This window comes from Pinus tabuliformis, chromosome 3_2, assembly GCF_031772625.1.
Source record: "Pinus tabuliformis cultivar Carrire ecotype Pingquan chromosome 3_2, CPIR1, whole genome shotgun sequence".
In the NCBI taxonomy this organism is placed as follows: Eukaryota; Viridiplantae; Streptophyta; class Pinopsida; order Pinales; family Pinaceae; genus Pinus; species Pinus tabuliformis.
The window spans coordinates 784,028,031-784,045,158 of NC_142302.1; the positions used below are offsets into that span (position 1 = coordinate 784,028,031).

At 34.3% G+C, this 17,128-nt stretch overlaps 1 pseudogene; it reads right to left on the reverse strand.

Annotated features, from left to right (window-relative positions):
- Positions 1 to 16,117: 16,117 nt before the first annotated feature.
- Positions 16,118 to 16,696, reverse strand: LOC149182952 (adenosylhomocysteinase 2 pseudogene; annotated as a pseudogene).
- Positions 16,697 to 17,128: the final 432 nt, after the last annotated feature.

A 17,128-nucleotide genomic window follows, 5' to 3' on the forward strand; every position in this document is an offset into this window, starting at 1 on the left:
CATGGAAAATGAGATAGAAGTTGAGTTTCATGCAAATCCAATAAATTGCACTATTATGGGAATATAATACATGACCATGCTCAATCCCTGCATATTGTTGACATATTTGCTCAAGAAATAGCCAAATGAATTATCATGTGTATGAGATACAAATTTATGGCATTATTGTATGAAAGGTCACTTTTTGAACCGAACATTGAATTAAGATATTTACGAGCACAAATCCATTTTAAAAAAGGATATTTGAGAGAGGTATCTAATTTCTGGCTTACAATAAATGCAAACCAAATTTCTTTCTTATTCCATAGATTCCAACTGCGAAATCAAAAAAAATATATCACTTTAGGCCAACACGCTAACACTTCGCAAGCCCCAACTATATAGTATAAGAAAATTGTAGGTATCCCAAAGGCATGAAGAGGATCTAATGGAAAGAAGTGTCCATAGTCAGAAGCCTTGCAATCAATATATAAATATATAAATGTAGATTTATTATAATTTTTAATTAGGAATCTTCAGTTAAATAATAAAATTTAAGTACATCTTTCACATTCTAAATTTTTTATTAGCATAATTCACTACCATCATACGTTTTTCATTCTTTAACTAAGAATACCAGAGAAGATGAAAGGTGGTACAAACCATCATATTTTTCAAACAACTAATCCAATATCAATACCTTATAACTTTTTCATGAACACATCATATTTACAAACATTTGAAAAATGGTTTGCAAGATTAATAGGAAAATTTATATCCAACAATGGGAAATATGGGTAGCCACGATCTCCACTATGTGAGTGTGCTCTGGAAAAAGTGAGAAAAACCAATATTAATGGAGATATTGGTATTTTTTACTAAATTTTTTGAAGAACCATTCACCTCAAGATGTTTTTTACAATATAATTTACTAAGCCTATTTAATATTTTCATTATCATAAAGACCAACCTATATCCATATTAAGTCCACATCTACCAAGGTCTTAAATGGATCAAGTCTATTTATCACTCTCAACACTTGGTAGATCCACAGTTAAGATGGATATAAGCTAATATAATTTCACCCTTTAAATAGTCTATGCTCGCATGAATACCATCGTATTACCACGGGTCAATACCATGTGATGCAGGAGCATCTAGACTTGGGCCAGCAATGTGACGGGGTGGTCACATGTTGTGGCTAAATGCAAGACTTGAGGAAGACTTAGTTGTTAAAATTGTGTTAATTTCAATAAGGGTAGGTAATTAAAAGTGGTCTAGTTTAGTTAAATGTTAAGTTATAACTGAATAACTAATTCTTTCTTGTGTGGAAAGAAGTAGTTAGGTGTGACTGATGTATAACTCCCTTTTTGGGTAGAATAGAACAGGGGGACAGAGGGAGGAGACAGGGGTTTTTCCTGTAAATCTATGAACAATTGTAAAGGGCCATAGATCTCGAATATCTGGCCAAATCAAGAGTTTGTAAGTAATTTTGTGCATTAATACAGCATTGGATTTCTGAAGTTTATGCCTTCTTCCTGAGTTGTGTATGAGAAGAATTCTATATCGGTTGATTGATGTATGTTGCTGGTTATAAGAAGAACTGTAATGAACAATGTTAATTGCTGTGTATCTATGAAAGAAATCTTAAATCAAAGTGCATTCCCAGTCTTGGACAAGATGAGTGAATTTTGTATTAAGAGATTGTAAGCTTTGATTGTAAATGAGTATACATTTATATCGATTTTGTCTGCATATGTTGAAGAAAGGCATTTGAAATTTATGAACTGGTTGAGTTACATGGAACGGGCAAAAACACATTCAAAATTAAATGACAGCATTGTATGGGATTTATGAATCGATTTCTGTGCAATCGATTCACAACAGAGAAGACAAGATTCATAGGTTCGATTTCTGTTTATGAGCATTATACAGTGAATTAACACCTAGAATTGTTTGGTAAAATCGTAAGCACTGAAGGATTGCAATCTGGCAAGAAGGCGTTAAAGAAATCGAGGTGGAATTGTGTGATATACAACGTTAAACTAAATTGAAGGCATGTTTGCTAGAAGATGGAGATCGACTTACATCTCATAGTAGCTTAATTCTCGTTAAAGCGCCAAGTTCTGGCTTAGAAAAATGGGACAATAGACACGTAGACGTTTAAAATCGAATGCAGAGAAAACACTGTGGAAATTGGGTAGAAGAGAAAGCATTGTTGAATTCATGGGAGGTATGTTGTTGTTAGTAATTGGCTTTTGAATATAAATCTGATTTTTTGTAATTGCCATAGCATAATTTGAAAATGAATGTGTAAGGGCATTGGTTTGCTAACCAATTATCAAAGTTTTAAGGGATGCATGTGTATTTGAGCCGGAACTTAAACCAATTCAAAGGTTTGTTCAAATGCTCTATGAACATTTAATAGAAGAAGCATACATTACTTGGATTGGAGTAGTATGAATTGCCAAGTCGAGCTTTTAAAACATGAGTGAATTCTTTTGATTGAATCCAGCCATATGTGAATGTTATTAGAATGGGATTTAACAATAGATTGAAGCTAAAAAGAGCAAGCTTCCGCATGAAGTTTCTAAATTTGGATTGAAATGAAGATTTGGGGCTGATTGCATGAAAAAAAGATTTGAAGCGTGGGTTTTTTCTAAAACATAAAAATTTGTGAATAAGATATTTGAAGAGCTTCCGCGAATTTAAGTTGTTGAATTTGCCCGTGTATTGAAGTTTAATTGGGCAATTGTTTGAGACGAATTTGTATATGCATGAGATGGAGAGATTCTGGGTATTGCAGGGTTAACCCTGCGTCATTTTTGGTATCAGAGCAGGAATAGCTCTGTGTGGAGATTTAAGTTTTCAGTTAAATTAATTGCATGTGTTAAGAACAGATTTTGGAACTGATGAAGATTGCAGCGCAGATATGCAAGTGCAGTTGAGGAAGTGAAGCAAGATCAACAGGATCTTGAAGGTGAGTTGTCAGATGATATTTGACTTTGGTTTGAAAGTTGTTTGCAGAGTTCAGGTTGCAAGCAGATTGAAGAAAGTCTCAGCGGGAAGAAGCAGATCACAGCTGTAGAGCAGTGATAGAGGAGTCCAACAAAGGATTCTAAGTGAATGTGGCAGAACCTGAAGATTCAACAGAGGTTGAATGAAAAGGACAAGTGTGTTCTTGAAAGTTGCAGATGAGAGAAGCCTGAAGGAGCAGTGGAGAAATGCTCAAAAGGTTCCAGTAGAGGACCGGGTGATTACCAAAAGACCAGATCCGGAGGGAAGGATTGGTGAGGTAAGTGGCAGCAGGAGAGTTTGCTGTTGTAGAGGCTTGGTGCAACTCATGGGTGAGAAACTCATGGCGAAGAAGATGACTACTGAAAGTCATAAAGGAGGGAGCAGAGGTTCAGAGAGAGGCCACAGTAGAAAGAGGGAGAAGGATGCCAAGGCAAATGGCATATGGAAGCAGTTGACTGATGAAGAGTATGAGAAAGAGAAAGCTGAGATAGCAGTGCAACTTGAGTTATTGATGGAGTTGTTACAGGAGAATGTGAAAAACCGGACACATGGTTGGACCATGAGAAAGAGGATGAAGTGGCAGAAGCTACACGCAAAGAGAGAAATGCTGACAAACGTACAGTTGGCAGAAGAGCTAAGGAAGCTCAAGCAGGTGTTAAGTTGTGGAGAACTCAGAGAGGCTGAGTTAAAAATGGATGTTTCCATTTGTGGCCCAGAACAGGGTGAAAGTCTGGGTGAAGAGACCAAAGAGGAGGATCTCATGAACTATTGGGATAGTTCAAAAGCATCTGAAGATGTGTTGGCGAGAGAAGCAGATGAGGCTATGCAGTCTTGCAATTTTTCTCACAGTTTATGTATGTTTGCAGGATGCGCGAAAGATGGTGAGCAGTCTGATGGAACTATCACAAAGGAAAATGAAACGTTTGAGGTAAAGCCTGGTAGGGAAATCCTTTCAGAAAAGGAAGGTAATGATTTATCACAACAAGAAGAAATCACAAATGAATTCTTGTTGGGAATAAGACAGAAAATCGAAGCTGTTATGGAACAGGAGAAACGTGGAAATGCCGAAGAAAAATTCCAAGGAGGTAAACAAATGTATTTGTTTAATGAAATTGCTGACGAAAGTTTTCGATGTAATGATGTTGAAACCAGGATAACTCAGGAAGATTGCCAGAGTGAAGGTAGTGATGAAGTGCTAAAAAGATTTCAGAGGGAAATCGAGTTTTTGGAACGGTGGCTAAAGGAACCTGATGGAGGAGGAAAACCTGTAGAATCTGATCCAGGAGAAATTACGGTTACTGTGCATGAAAGAGATGAAATATTTTTAACATTTATGGAGTTGAATGAATGTCATAAATTTTCAAATAATGATGTAACTGTAGGTTTCGAAAATGACATTAACAAATATGATGTCGAAATCAGAGGAATCGAGCAGAAGTTATTTGGCAGTAAGATGGAAGATCAGAATCCGCAAGGAAGTTGTGTCTGTAGGGACATTAAAGAAACTGTGAATCAGCAGGATGAAGACGAAAGAAGCCAACAATTCGAAGCAAGATCTATTGAAGTCCAGAAAGAAAATGATGGGAGATTGATGCCTGAAGCATCAAAAGAGACCGAAAGGTCCTATTTCTTTAAAACTAACAATTTATTGGTGAATGCAGGTATTGTTGTCGGTGCTGAGAAACATTTGACTCAGTCGAGCAGTCAAATGAAGGAAGAAGAAAAGGTCGAAGAGCCACCACAGTCTACTGACAGTGAAGACGATGGAGGGGCCAAGACTGGAAAAAAAGAGTCAAGAGGTCGCACAAAGGTGGGATTGAAGACTAGCAAAGGAGACGAAGTTGTTGAGGAAACCGGCGTGGCAGTTTTGGAAGAAAACCCCCGTTGCACTGATAGCAAGTGTGGCGCCAGTAAAGATAAGAAGAGGAGATTGAGAAGCGACTCTTATAGGCCGCTAACCCACAGACCTGAAGGTGGTTTTATTGGGGAAACCGGATTTTGGGTTCGCCCCAGAATTCGTTTTCAAGAAGAAAATTCTGTGGAGTTGGTTACTGAAAATGATGGGCTCCACATGTCAGGTAGTTCTAAGTTTGAAACGAGTATGCCATTAAGCATTCCAATTGCTGCCAGTGGTAATGATGGTGCTTCTGTAGTCTGCAAGAAGGAAAATAACAGAAATGTAAAAAGCAAACATAAGACTGATAAGCAGGGCATAAATGTCAGTTTTGTAGGGACATCAGAACATGATATCAGTATGTCTACACAGACAAATAGTATTGGTGGGGATTCAAAACATGGAGTAGAAGGAGGAAATGTAACATTGGAATTTATAAAGATGGATGACTTCAAGAATCAAGAAAGTATACGCAGAAGGTGTGCATTTCAAATAGTATTGCAAGCAAAGGATTTGCTGGAGGCGATTTCTCTGAATGGAAAGAAATTCACTATTTGTGATGACATCCATGGTCAGTATTATGACCTTTTTAACATCTTTGAGGAGGTTATAGAAACTGCAGATACTCTCATTAAAGAGGCAGAAAACACTGTTTCCAACGAAATGGAAGTCGATCAGTTGCTTACCTCAGTGGACCAAAAGAGGGTAAACCTCGTTTGGTTGGCTGATAATGCTGGGGATGAGGCAAGGGTACTTCAGGAGTTGGTGGATTTAAGGAAATTGATAGTTTCATCATTTTTGAAATCCAGAGAAAATAAGGTGAAACTGGTCGAGAAGGAGGAACAAATTTCACAAGACGTCCAAGGGTTGAGACAGCAGGTTGCAGCTGCAAGGTCATCTCTTCAGGAGCTTTCATCTTCCAAAGCTAACCTCAATCAAGGGATCACTTCCATGAAACAAAAACTGTTGTTCATTGATAAAAAGGGTCCATAACTAAAAGACGAAAAGAAAGTGGCAGCTACAGCAAGAAATTTCAACGAAGCTGGCCGGGTTGCTGCTGAGGCAAAGGCATTGCGCTTGGAGAAGGATGATGTCATCCATAAAATGGAGAGGGATTTGTTAGATTTGCAGAAGCTGGAGGAAGAAATGGCGGCTGAAAATCTCATTATTTCAAAGGAAAGAGATGCAGCAATGGCAAAATGTGAGAGACTTAGATTAGTTGCTGCCTCTGCCAGGGAGGAATGGTCTGCAACACTTGAGGTTGAAGATATCGAGGAAGCAGGAAATTTGCTTGCAGAGGCAGAAGCTGCAGATTCTAAAGCTGACAAGCTTCAAGAGGTTTGCAACTTTGATGGTGACCAGAGAAGGAAAATGAAGCAGGAAGCAGCGGACATGCCGCCTAAACGGAGGAGCAGAGCATATGGACAACTCCAGGACAAACTCTGGGATCCAGGAGGAATTTTTCTTAATTTCTTCTTGAAAGCACATGATCAGGAGATCATGAATGTTTTCAAGCGTGAGAGTCTGATGCAGGAGCATCTAGACTTGGGCCAACAATGTGACGGGGTGGTCACATGTTGTGGCTAAATGCAAGACTTGAGGAAGACTTAGTTGTTAAAATTTTGTTAATTTCAATAAGGGTAGGTAATTAAAAGTGGTCTAGTTTAGTTAAATGTTAAGTTATAACTGAATAACTAATTCTTTCTTGTGTGGAAAGAAGTAGTTAGGTGTGACTGATGTATAACTCCCTTTTTAGGTAGAATAGAACAGGGGGATAGAGGGAGGAGACAGGGGTTTTTCCTGTAAATCTATGAACAATTGTAAAGGGCCATAGATCTCGAATATCTGGCCAAATCAAGAGTTTGTAAGTAATTTTGTGCATTAATACAGCATTGGATTTCTGAAGTTTATGCCTTCTTCCTGAGTTGTGTATGAGAAGAATTCAATATCGATTGATTGATGTATGTTGCTGGTTATAAGAAGAACTGTAATGAACAATGTTAATTGTTGTGTATCTATGAAAGAAATCTTAAATCAAAGTGCGTTTCCAGTCTTGGACAAGATGAGCGATTTTTGTATTAAGAGATTGTAAGCTTTGATTGTAAATGAGTATACATTTATATCGATTTTGTCTGCATATGTTGAAGAAAGGCATTTGAAATTTATGAACTGGTTGAATTGCATGGAACAGGCAAAAACACATTTAAAATTAAATGACAGCGTTGTATGGGATTGATGAATCGATTTTTGTGCAATCGATTCACAACAGAGAAGACAGGATTCATAGGTTCGATTTCTGTTTATGAGCATTATACAGTGAATTAACGCTTGGAATTGTTTGGTAAAATCGTAAGCACTGAAGGATTGCAATCTGGCAAGAAGGCGTTAAAGAAATCGAGGTGGAATTGTGTCATATACAGCATGAAACTAAATTGAAGGCATGTTTGCTGGAAGATGGAGATCGACTTACATCTCACAGTAGCTTAATTCTCGTTAAAGCGCCAAGTTCTGGCTTAGAAAAATGGGACAATCGACTCGTAGACGTTTAAAATCGAATGCAGAGAAAACATTGTGGAAATTGGGTAGAAGAGAAAGCGTTGTTGAATTCATGGGAGGTATGTTGTTGTTAGTAATTGGCTTTTGAATATAAATCGGAGTTTTTGTAATTGCCATAGCAGAATTTGAAAATGAATGTGTAAGGGCATTGGTTTGCTAACCAATTACCAAAGTTTTAAGGGACGCATGTGTATTTGAGCCGGAACTTAAACCAATTCAAAGGTTTGTTCAAATGCTCGATGACCATTTAATAGAAGAAGCATACATTACTTGGATTGCAGTAGTATGAATTGCCAGGCCGAGCTTTTAAAACATGAGTGAATTCTTTTGATTGAATCCAGCCATATGTGAATGTTATTAGAATGGGATTTAACAATAGATTGAAGCTAAAAAGAGCAAGCTTCCGCATGAAGTTTCTAAATTTGGATTGAAGCGAATTTAAGTTGTTGAATTTGCCCGTGTATTGAAATTTAATTGGGAAATTGTTTGAGACGAATTTGTATATGCATGAGATGGAGAGATTCTAGGTATTGCAGGGTTAACCCTGTGTCACCATGAGTTATCATAACACTGCAGCTTAAAAAATACTAGTAGTAATTTATAAAAATTAATAAAAATAATAATTGATATATATATATTTTAACCGAGTTAAAATGTTTATGTGACATTAAATTACAAGATCCATCTTTACTCTTGATCTACCAAGTGCCCAAAGGGATCAAATATATATATATATATATGTATAATCGAGTTAAAATGTTTACCTAACATTAAATTACAAAATCCATCTTTACTCTTGATCTTCTAAGCGCCCAAAACTCTATGCTAGTTTCCATATCACGATATTTTATCTCTCTCCGGGCTAGGTACATCCAAAGTAAAAATGGATCTACTCTCGTTTAATTCCCCCCTTTAAATAGGCTACATTCCACGTGAATACCATCGGTCAATACCATGTTCCATGTTTATTTTTATGAATATTAATATTAGAGTTAATAATGTTTTTTTGCATGGTATTAATAATAATTTGGCCCATGGTATTTGGGCCATAAGCTTCACCTAAATAAAACATTTTTTTGAGTGTACTTAAATATAAGGTGACTTATGGAGTAAATATAAAAAATATTTTATTTTATTTACCCTAACTCTCATTTATTGATATTTTTATTAATTTATCATACCTCTTTTATAAATATGGTATTTGGCCCATCGGCTTCACCTAAATAAATTTCTTTTTTGAGCCTTCCTAAATAGAAAGAGGTTTCTCAACTAAATATAAAAAGGAATTTTATTTATTTACCATACCTCTACTTTATTTATATTTTTATTTTTTTACCATACTTCTAGTTTATTCATTTTTCTATATATTTACCATACCTTTGGAGGACATATAAATTTTTATTTATTTATTTACCATACATCCACTTTATTTATATTTTTACTTATTTAGCATACATATTTTTTGGGTGTTCGTAAACCTCTTTATATTTTAAATTTATATTATGTTTATACATATTAATAATTATTTACGTTTATGTTCACATTTATGTTTACGTTTACATTTACATGTAGACATTTCTATGTGAGATCTAACCCCATATACAACATCTCTACCATATTTTTGTGTACAACACATCTAGTGGCAAACCCATTAGCCACTAAACCATCAATGTTGATCTAAATTATCATCCAAAAATATTGTCTCCATATAAATTAAACAGTTGGTTAGATAGGCATGTATCCATGATAATCATCAAAATACTCACTCCATGATATATCTCACATTCTTGGCATGAAGATTCTTAACTTCTAAATTTTTTTTGTTATAATATCACAGGCCAATACCATGGCTTATGAAAACCACATGCCCAATATGACATGTGATATGACTTTTCCTTAAATTAATTAATTCGAGATAAACTAATGAAATCACCATAACTAAATTGGTGATAAAATTCAACCCTTGAGTTGTGAATACTATTCAATAGTTCGTGGAACCAACAATGTTGACCATAATACAATGATTAATTTACCTATTCAAGGTTAATGTAACTTTATCATATTTAAACGTGATTTGGAGTAGCTTTATAATATTTAAATGTAATTTGGAGTAAATATTAGTCTGTCTTACTCAAAATTTTAGTCATTAACTTATTATTATTATTATTAAATAAAAAATAATTAATATATTAGTTCAATAGATATACATTTAAAAAACCATGTAATAAAATCCTTAACCATGGATATGTTTGAAACTTGAATCAACATTAATATTAAATTTGTAGTTATTGCCAATTTATAATTTAATTTTACTTGGAAACCATTTATGTAAACAACCAACAACATGTTATCTAAGAAACAATGCAAATCAACACTAGGAAATCATTCCACAAGAAAAGGAAAAAAAATGGCTGGATGATCATGTACATATAATGTCGCTACTCTAGTTGCATCATGTTACATCAATTTTCGTTAATACGCACTCACAAGAAGCACCAACTCCTTACATTGTTTTGCTAGCACCAATAAGAAAGAAGCGCAAACTCCCTTATGTGTTTTGCTAGAACTCACTAGTAAGAAACATCAACTCCCTTTGTGAAGGCACCTAAACAACTAATTATAAGAAGCACCAACTCAACATCAACTCCATTTCTGAAAACACCTAAACAAATTATAAGAATTACCAACTCCTTGAGCAAGCACCCAATTACCTGAGGCACCCACTTCCAAATTTTACATCATACACTCACTATGATGGAATCAATGACTTCCTATTATGCTTGAGGCACCCACTTCCAAATTTTACATCATACACTCACTATGATGGAATCAATGACTACCTATTATGCAAGAACTAACTTATTGTCTGTAAGGAACTTGTTATGTTTTGTTATGGATGTCACTCATCGCTATGCACAACTCGAATAAGCTCAAATTATTTTTCGTCTAAACAACCTTTCCTCTACATATCCCATGCAACTCTTTTACTTTCAACCTTCTTCAAGAATCTTACAAAAATAAGCTTGGTGTGCTCTTATAACCTATAGATTAGCAACATGTAACGTTTACTAACCATAAAAAAAATTATTTCATACACAAGCCTAATTAATTTATTGCAATGAATACTTTATCATTATCACATAGATTTCTTCTTTAGATTACCTATGCTAATATTCATATTGTTTGACATTATTTCAAAACTATTACACTTTTTGAACCTCCCAATCTTTACTTGTTTTCTTGGAAATATGATTCTGGCTGGGTTATCGTTCGATCCCACGTATGGTTAGCCTCACCCTAGGTGCCCCCACACTTCGTCATCCAAATTATATCTAATTCACTCTTATTATACAGGGTCTTTTATAACAAAATATTACATAGAAGTGTAATTATTGGAAATATTACGATTTATTTTCTCCACCCATGGTTTTGTATTTGTCTTCTCCTCTACCTTAGTCTTATCAACATTGATTATTTCCCATTCCTGAATCTCAACACTGCGTATCTAGAAACAATTGGCTTCATGAGCACCATGCGATATCTTACCCAATATCAGACAGTCTTGGCTGAAAGTAGCAGTTGTGTAACTATTCCTCCTACCTCGAAATCGCAAAGGGTTTCATTTTGTCGATGGTGTTTTCTCTCTGGTTGCTTTGCAACTCTCATGGTGGACTCAGGAATTTAACTTACATGAAGGGCATTCCTTTAGATACTTAACTGATAATTACCTAATTAAGCTCTTACATTCACCGTAATAAGATAAAGATGGACTAACTTTATTAAGGTTTCCTCTTGCTGATATAGGTGACCTCCAAAACTGTGGAGAATGCATCCATTCATCAAGTTTGGATGGTGTTGAGCCTCGATAAACCTCTCTTCTCATACTCACGATACGATAAATATGAGAGAGGTTATAACTTGAACTTGGTTTTTGCGAGAAGGGTATTGGATGTCCCATCTTTATTTTCAGGCTTCTTGTCCATGCTTTCTTGGCAACGTTTTTCTGCTGGTACACTGCTAGGTTAAGAATGAGGGTTGTATTATAATTCTTCTCTCTTACCGCGTTACTGTTTCATACAAGTATGACTGTTAATTGTGTAGTCACTTATTACTTCAATCATGGGAAATTATCCATTTCTTTTTATGATTAGGATAAACTAATAATCATTCAAGCCTCAACTCTCAAGCTACACAATTATATCCTTTTATTTCATAATTGAATTTGGAGCTCATCACTTCATCAAAATCTTTTGTTGATTTGTACTACATTTTCTTTCAACTATAGTTTCGGTGCTCTAATATGATTTTACCAATCTTGGCTATGCTTCAAGTTTTAGCCCCTTTTCACACAAATTACATTAAGCCTCCTTTTTGTTAATACCTTTATAAGCCTACCTTTCATGTGCTTGACTCTTTATAGCATTTTCATATGCTAATAGGTTAACCTAATGCACCCCTAGCACAAACCTGGAGGATGACCCATCGGTTCGGTTCATTTGAGTCATTCAATCAATCATTCTCTTTCCCATACCAAGCTCTCATTCCCTTAAGTCTTAGAATCATATGCCCGACGGGCCAAGATGAAGGACTTGCCACGTCCCAATATATCACACCTTTTTTTACAAATAAAATTACTTCAAGGTACTACTTTGTTGTTAACATACAATGTTGCAACAATTCTCGTTCCCCACCTCAATCTCGCAGGACATCAACTACATTGCACCCTTTCACAACATCTCAGGGTTCAAACTTCTAGTCTATCGTTAGTGTCATGAAATTTCTTTACCTCATAGCTCCTATTGACAAAGGAACCAGCCAAACACTTTCTCCAAACATTGTTTCTCAGGTTTGATGTATTAGCACTATTGCATATGCCCAATACCCGTATTGATATAAGATTCATTGGCATTTGGAGAGAGCCACATGGAGGGGAATCTGACGTAACCTCCTTTATCGAGCTCACAACACCTTTATAAAATGGTAATCGGAAACTTCTAAATTATTTTTAGGGGAACCAAAAAAAATTATAACATCTCCTTCCACACCGATAGGAACTACTGAACAAAGTATAACGTTGGGAATAAGGGAGTAGAATTATAACGTAACTATATAATCTAAGTTAATTTATTTACAGTAAATATATACAACCATATGTGAAATAAGAAAGTAATTCGATTTGAGCTTATTACAATTGTTGGGTTATGTTCATTTTATAGCCTAGTATGATGTGCAAGGGTGTGTATCCAAAAATTAATTTTCTTTATGAATGTTTAAATAAAAAATTTGAAAAAAATAATATAAAAAAATAATAACTATACAAAACGTTTAAATAATGAGGTTTTATAAAAGCTCAAGTGGATGTGTAAGGGTGTCTGTCCAAGTTGAAATTTTTCTCATGTCTCCCCATGTAAAATTTTTAGAAAATGTAAAAAAAAAAAGTAAGTATACAAAACATTTAAATAATATTGGATCATAAGAAAAATTGTAAGTGTAGAAATTGGATCTCTGAGATCATGCTAAATCTCTATCTAAAATGAATCTATGCTGGTAAATAACTTAATCCAATATTCATTTCAAAAAGTGATCTTGCATAATTTGGGATGCCATAAATTTATATCTAATGAACATTGTAATTCATTCCAAATCTCTGTTTAAAATGAATCTATGCTGGTAAATAACTTAATCCAATGTTCATTTCAAAAAGCGATCCTGCATAATTTGCGATGCCATAAATTTATACCTAATGAACATTGTAATTCATTCCAACTATTTCTTCATGCTATTTTCCATGATAACTTATGGATTCAACTTGCTCCAATTATCATGGAAAATAAGACAAAAGTTGAGTTCCATGCAAATCCAACCAATTGCACTATTATGAGAATGTAATACATGACATGCTCAATTCCTACAGATTGTATGAGATACAAATTTACGTATTATTGTATGCAAGATCACTTTTTCTAAGGAACATTGAATTAAAATATTTACCAGCATAGATCCATTTTAAATAATAATATGCCAGAGAGGTATCTAATTTATGGGCTTACAATAAATGCAAATCAAATTTATTTCTTATTCCATAGAGTGCAACTGCGAGATCAGAAAAAATACATCACTTTACGAAATACATCACTTTACCCCAACACACTAACACTTAGCAAGCCCCAACTATATAATATAAGAAAGTAGTACGTATTGAAAGGCGTGAAGGGGATCTAATGGAAAGAAGTGCCCATAGTCACAAGGCTTCCAATAAATATATAAATATATAAATGTAGATTTATTATAATTTTTAATTGGAAATCTTCAATTAAATAATAAAATTTAAGTACATCTCTCCCAATCTAAATTGGTTGTTAGCATAATTCACTACCATCATATGTTTCGCATTCTTTAATTAAGAATATGAGAGAAGATGAAAGGTGGTACAAACTAACATATTTTTCAAACAACTAATCCAACATCAGTACCTTATAACTTTTTCATGAACATATCATATTTAGAAACATTTGAAAAATGGTTTGCAAGATTAATAGGAAAATCTATATCCAACAATGTTATGTTTGAATTTCTTGTGTTAAATCAGAAAAACCAATATGAATGGAGATATTGGTAATTTTTACTAAATTTTGTGAAGTGAGTAAAAGTAGCTTTAACAATTCACCTCAAGATGTTTTTTACAACATAATTTCCTAAGTCTATTTAATATCTTCATTATCATAAACACCAACCAATATCCATCTTAAATCCACATCTACCAAACTCTTAAAGGGACCAAGTCTATTTATCACTCTGAGCACTTGGTAGATCCACACTTAAGATGGATCTAAGCTAATAGAATCCCCCCCTTTAAATAGTCTATGCTCACATGAATACCATGGCTTAAAAACTACTAGTAGTAATTTATAAAAAATAATAAAATTAATAATTGATTTTTTTTAAACCGAGTTAAAATGTTTACGTGACATTAAATTACAAGATCCATCTTTACTCTTGATCTACCAAGGGCCCAAAGGGATCAAAGATTTTTCACTCTATGATATTTGATCCCTCCCAGGGCTAAGTAGATTCAGACTAAGGATAGATCTATTCTCGTTTAATTCTCCCATTTAAATAGGCTACATTCCACATGAATACCATGGGTCATACAATTGTTTCTCAATACCACAGTTCAATACCATGTTCCATCTTTATTTTTATTAATACTAATATTAGAGTTAATTATGTTTTTTTGCATGGTATTAATAATAATTTGGCCCATGGTATTTGGGCCATATGCTTCACCTAAATAAAACCTCTTTTTTTAGTGTACTTAAATATAAGGTGACTTATGGAGTAAATGTTATAAAATGTTTTATTTATTTACCATACCTCTCATTTGTTTATATTTTTATTAATTTATCATACCTCTTTTATAAGTATGGTATTTGATCCATAAACTTCATCTAAATAAATCTATTTTTTGAGTCTTCCTAAATAGAAAGAGGTTCATGGACTAAATATAAAAAAATATTTTATTAGTTTACTATACCTCTAGTTTATTTATATTTTTATTTATTTACCATACATTTGGAGTACATATAAAAAGAGGTTTTATTTATTTACCATACATCCACTTTATTTATATTTTTATTTATTTAGCATACATATTTTTTTGGGTGTTCCTAAACCTCTTTATATTTTAAATTTATATTATGTTTATATATATACTAATAATTAGATTGATTTTTAGAAAGAGCGGACATGCAAGATAAGTATACCAAAAGCATAATGATGTGATCTCAATGACACCGAAGAGTCAAGGCAACTAACAAGAGCAATGCAACTCATAACATCAAGAATGAGACCAAAATGCCCCCAAGGCCATATCAAATCCAACATAGGAAGCTGGTATCACATGATTAAGATTAGAATTAAGATTAAGATACTTCCTAATGCTCTAAACAGATATAAGATAATACTGTCGAAAATGATAAAGAGTGGTCTGAAATTTACCATATTATGCTATAAATTTGTATAATAGTTTGATGTTGAGATCCTAACTACTTTAAAACAACCACAAAACTCATTGCTAGAAGCAAAAACACAACAATTAATCAAGATTCCACATCTCAAACACCCTGCAACATCTAAACAACAAAAAACACACCAGAAAAGTGTAAGTTGAAAAGAAATGAGAACAAATTTCAAATCTAAACCACAACACCTAAACAAGATCCTACTTCATAGCACCCTGACCAGATCTCAAAAATCACACATCTACCTAAAAAAATCTATTAAAAAACAACAAGTGACAAAGAAATGAGGCAAGAATCCAAATCCAAATCACAACATATAAGAAAGATCCCATTTCAAAAACTCTAGACGAGATCTCAACATCCCCACCACGCCCACTTGAAAACATCTATTAAAAAACATCATAATGTTTATGAAAAAGCACAGAGAGCATGGTTATGACACTAAATGGTGAAATTGGACACTCCTATGACATGCATGACCCACTCCACCATATGTTGCATGAGGTTTAATGTAACGGGGCTAGGTACCAGGAATGGGGATTTCTGGAAAATAGAAATGGATCATACAAAACAATATAATCAAGGGATTAGTATGCCTGAGAAATCTAGTATGTAGAAGCAATGGTTGCAGGGCATTATAAATATTTACCTAGTTTGTAAAGAAGCAAGACATGACAAAACTTGGGTGGCCAGTTGCACAACCCAAGTTCATAACACGTCCCGTTGCAAGAATAATGATGACATTGTTGGTTTCAGGGAACACCCACCTATCAATCTAAGGTTTGATGGTAATCTTCTTAACACCAAAGAAAGTTTCAAGGCCTTGCATATCAATCTCATTGTCAAAGTGACCGATGTTACAAATAATGGCATTGTTCTTCATTTTCTTCATGTGATCTACCATGATGATGTCCTTGTTGCTAGTGGTTGTCACAAAGATATCAACAGTGCTAACTACATCCTCAAGGGTGAGAACATGAAGGCCTTCCATAAGCGCTTGCAGGGCATAGATAGGATCAATCTCTGTAACAATGACCCTAGCTCCAACAACTTTGAAGGTTGCAACACAACCCTTTCCAACATCTCCAAATCCACAAACAACAACAACCATACTAGAAATCATGACATCTGTGGCTCTCATAAGACCATCTGGGAGAGAGTACCTACATCCATACAAGTTTTCAAAATGAAAAAGAAGAAAGAGAATCAAAATCAACACAAACTGCATCTCAAATAGAAAATTTTCGAAGAATATAAAGATCTGAGAAATCTGGCCCTGGATCTATAATTCACAATAATTCAAAACATCGATACAAGTCCAATTAGCTTTCAAAACCTTAGCTAATATTAACCCATAATAACGAGATAATTGAATATATGTAAAGGTCCTTGATTTTAAATATGAAGATGCTTCTACATCAACCAAGAACTCACATTGATTTAGCACCCAAAAAATTGATTATTTTTTATGTAGTGGAAACTAGTGAATCCTAAAATGTAATGCAATGCAAGCTAACTATACCAAAATCATCATGATGTGATCTCAATGACACCAAAGAATCAAGGAAACTAACAAGAGCAATGCAATTCATAACATCATGAAGTAGACCAAAATTCCCCCAAGGCCATATCAGATCCAACATCGGGAAGTTGGTATCAC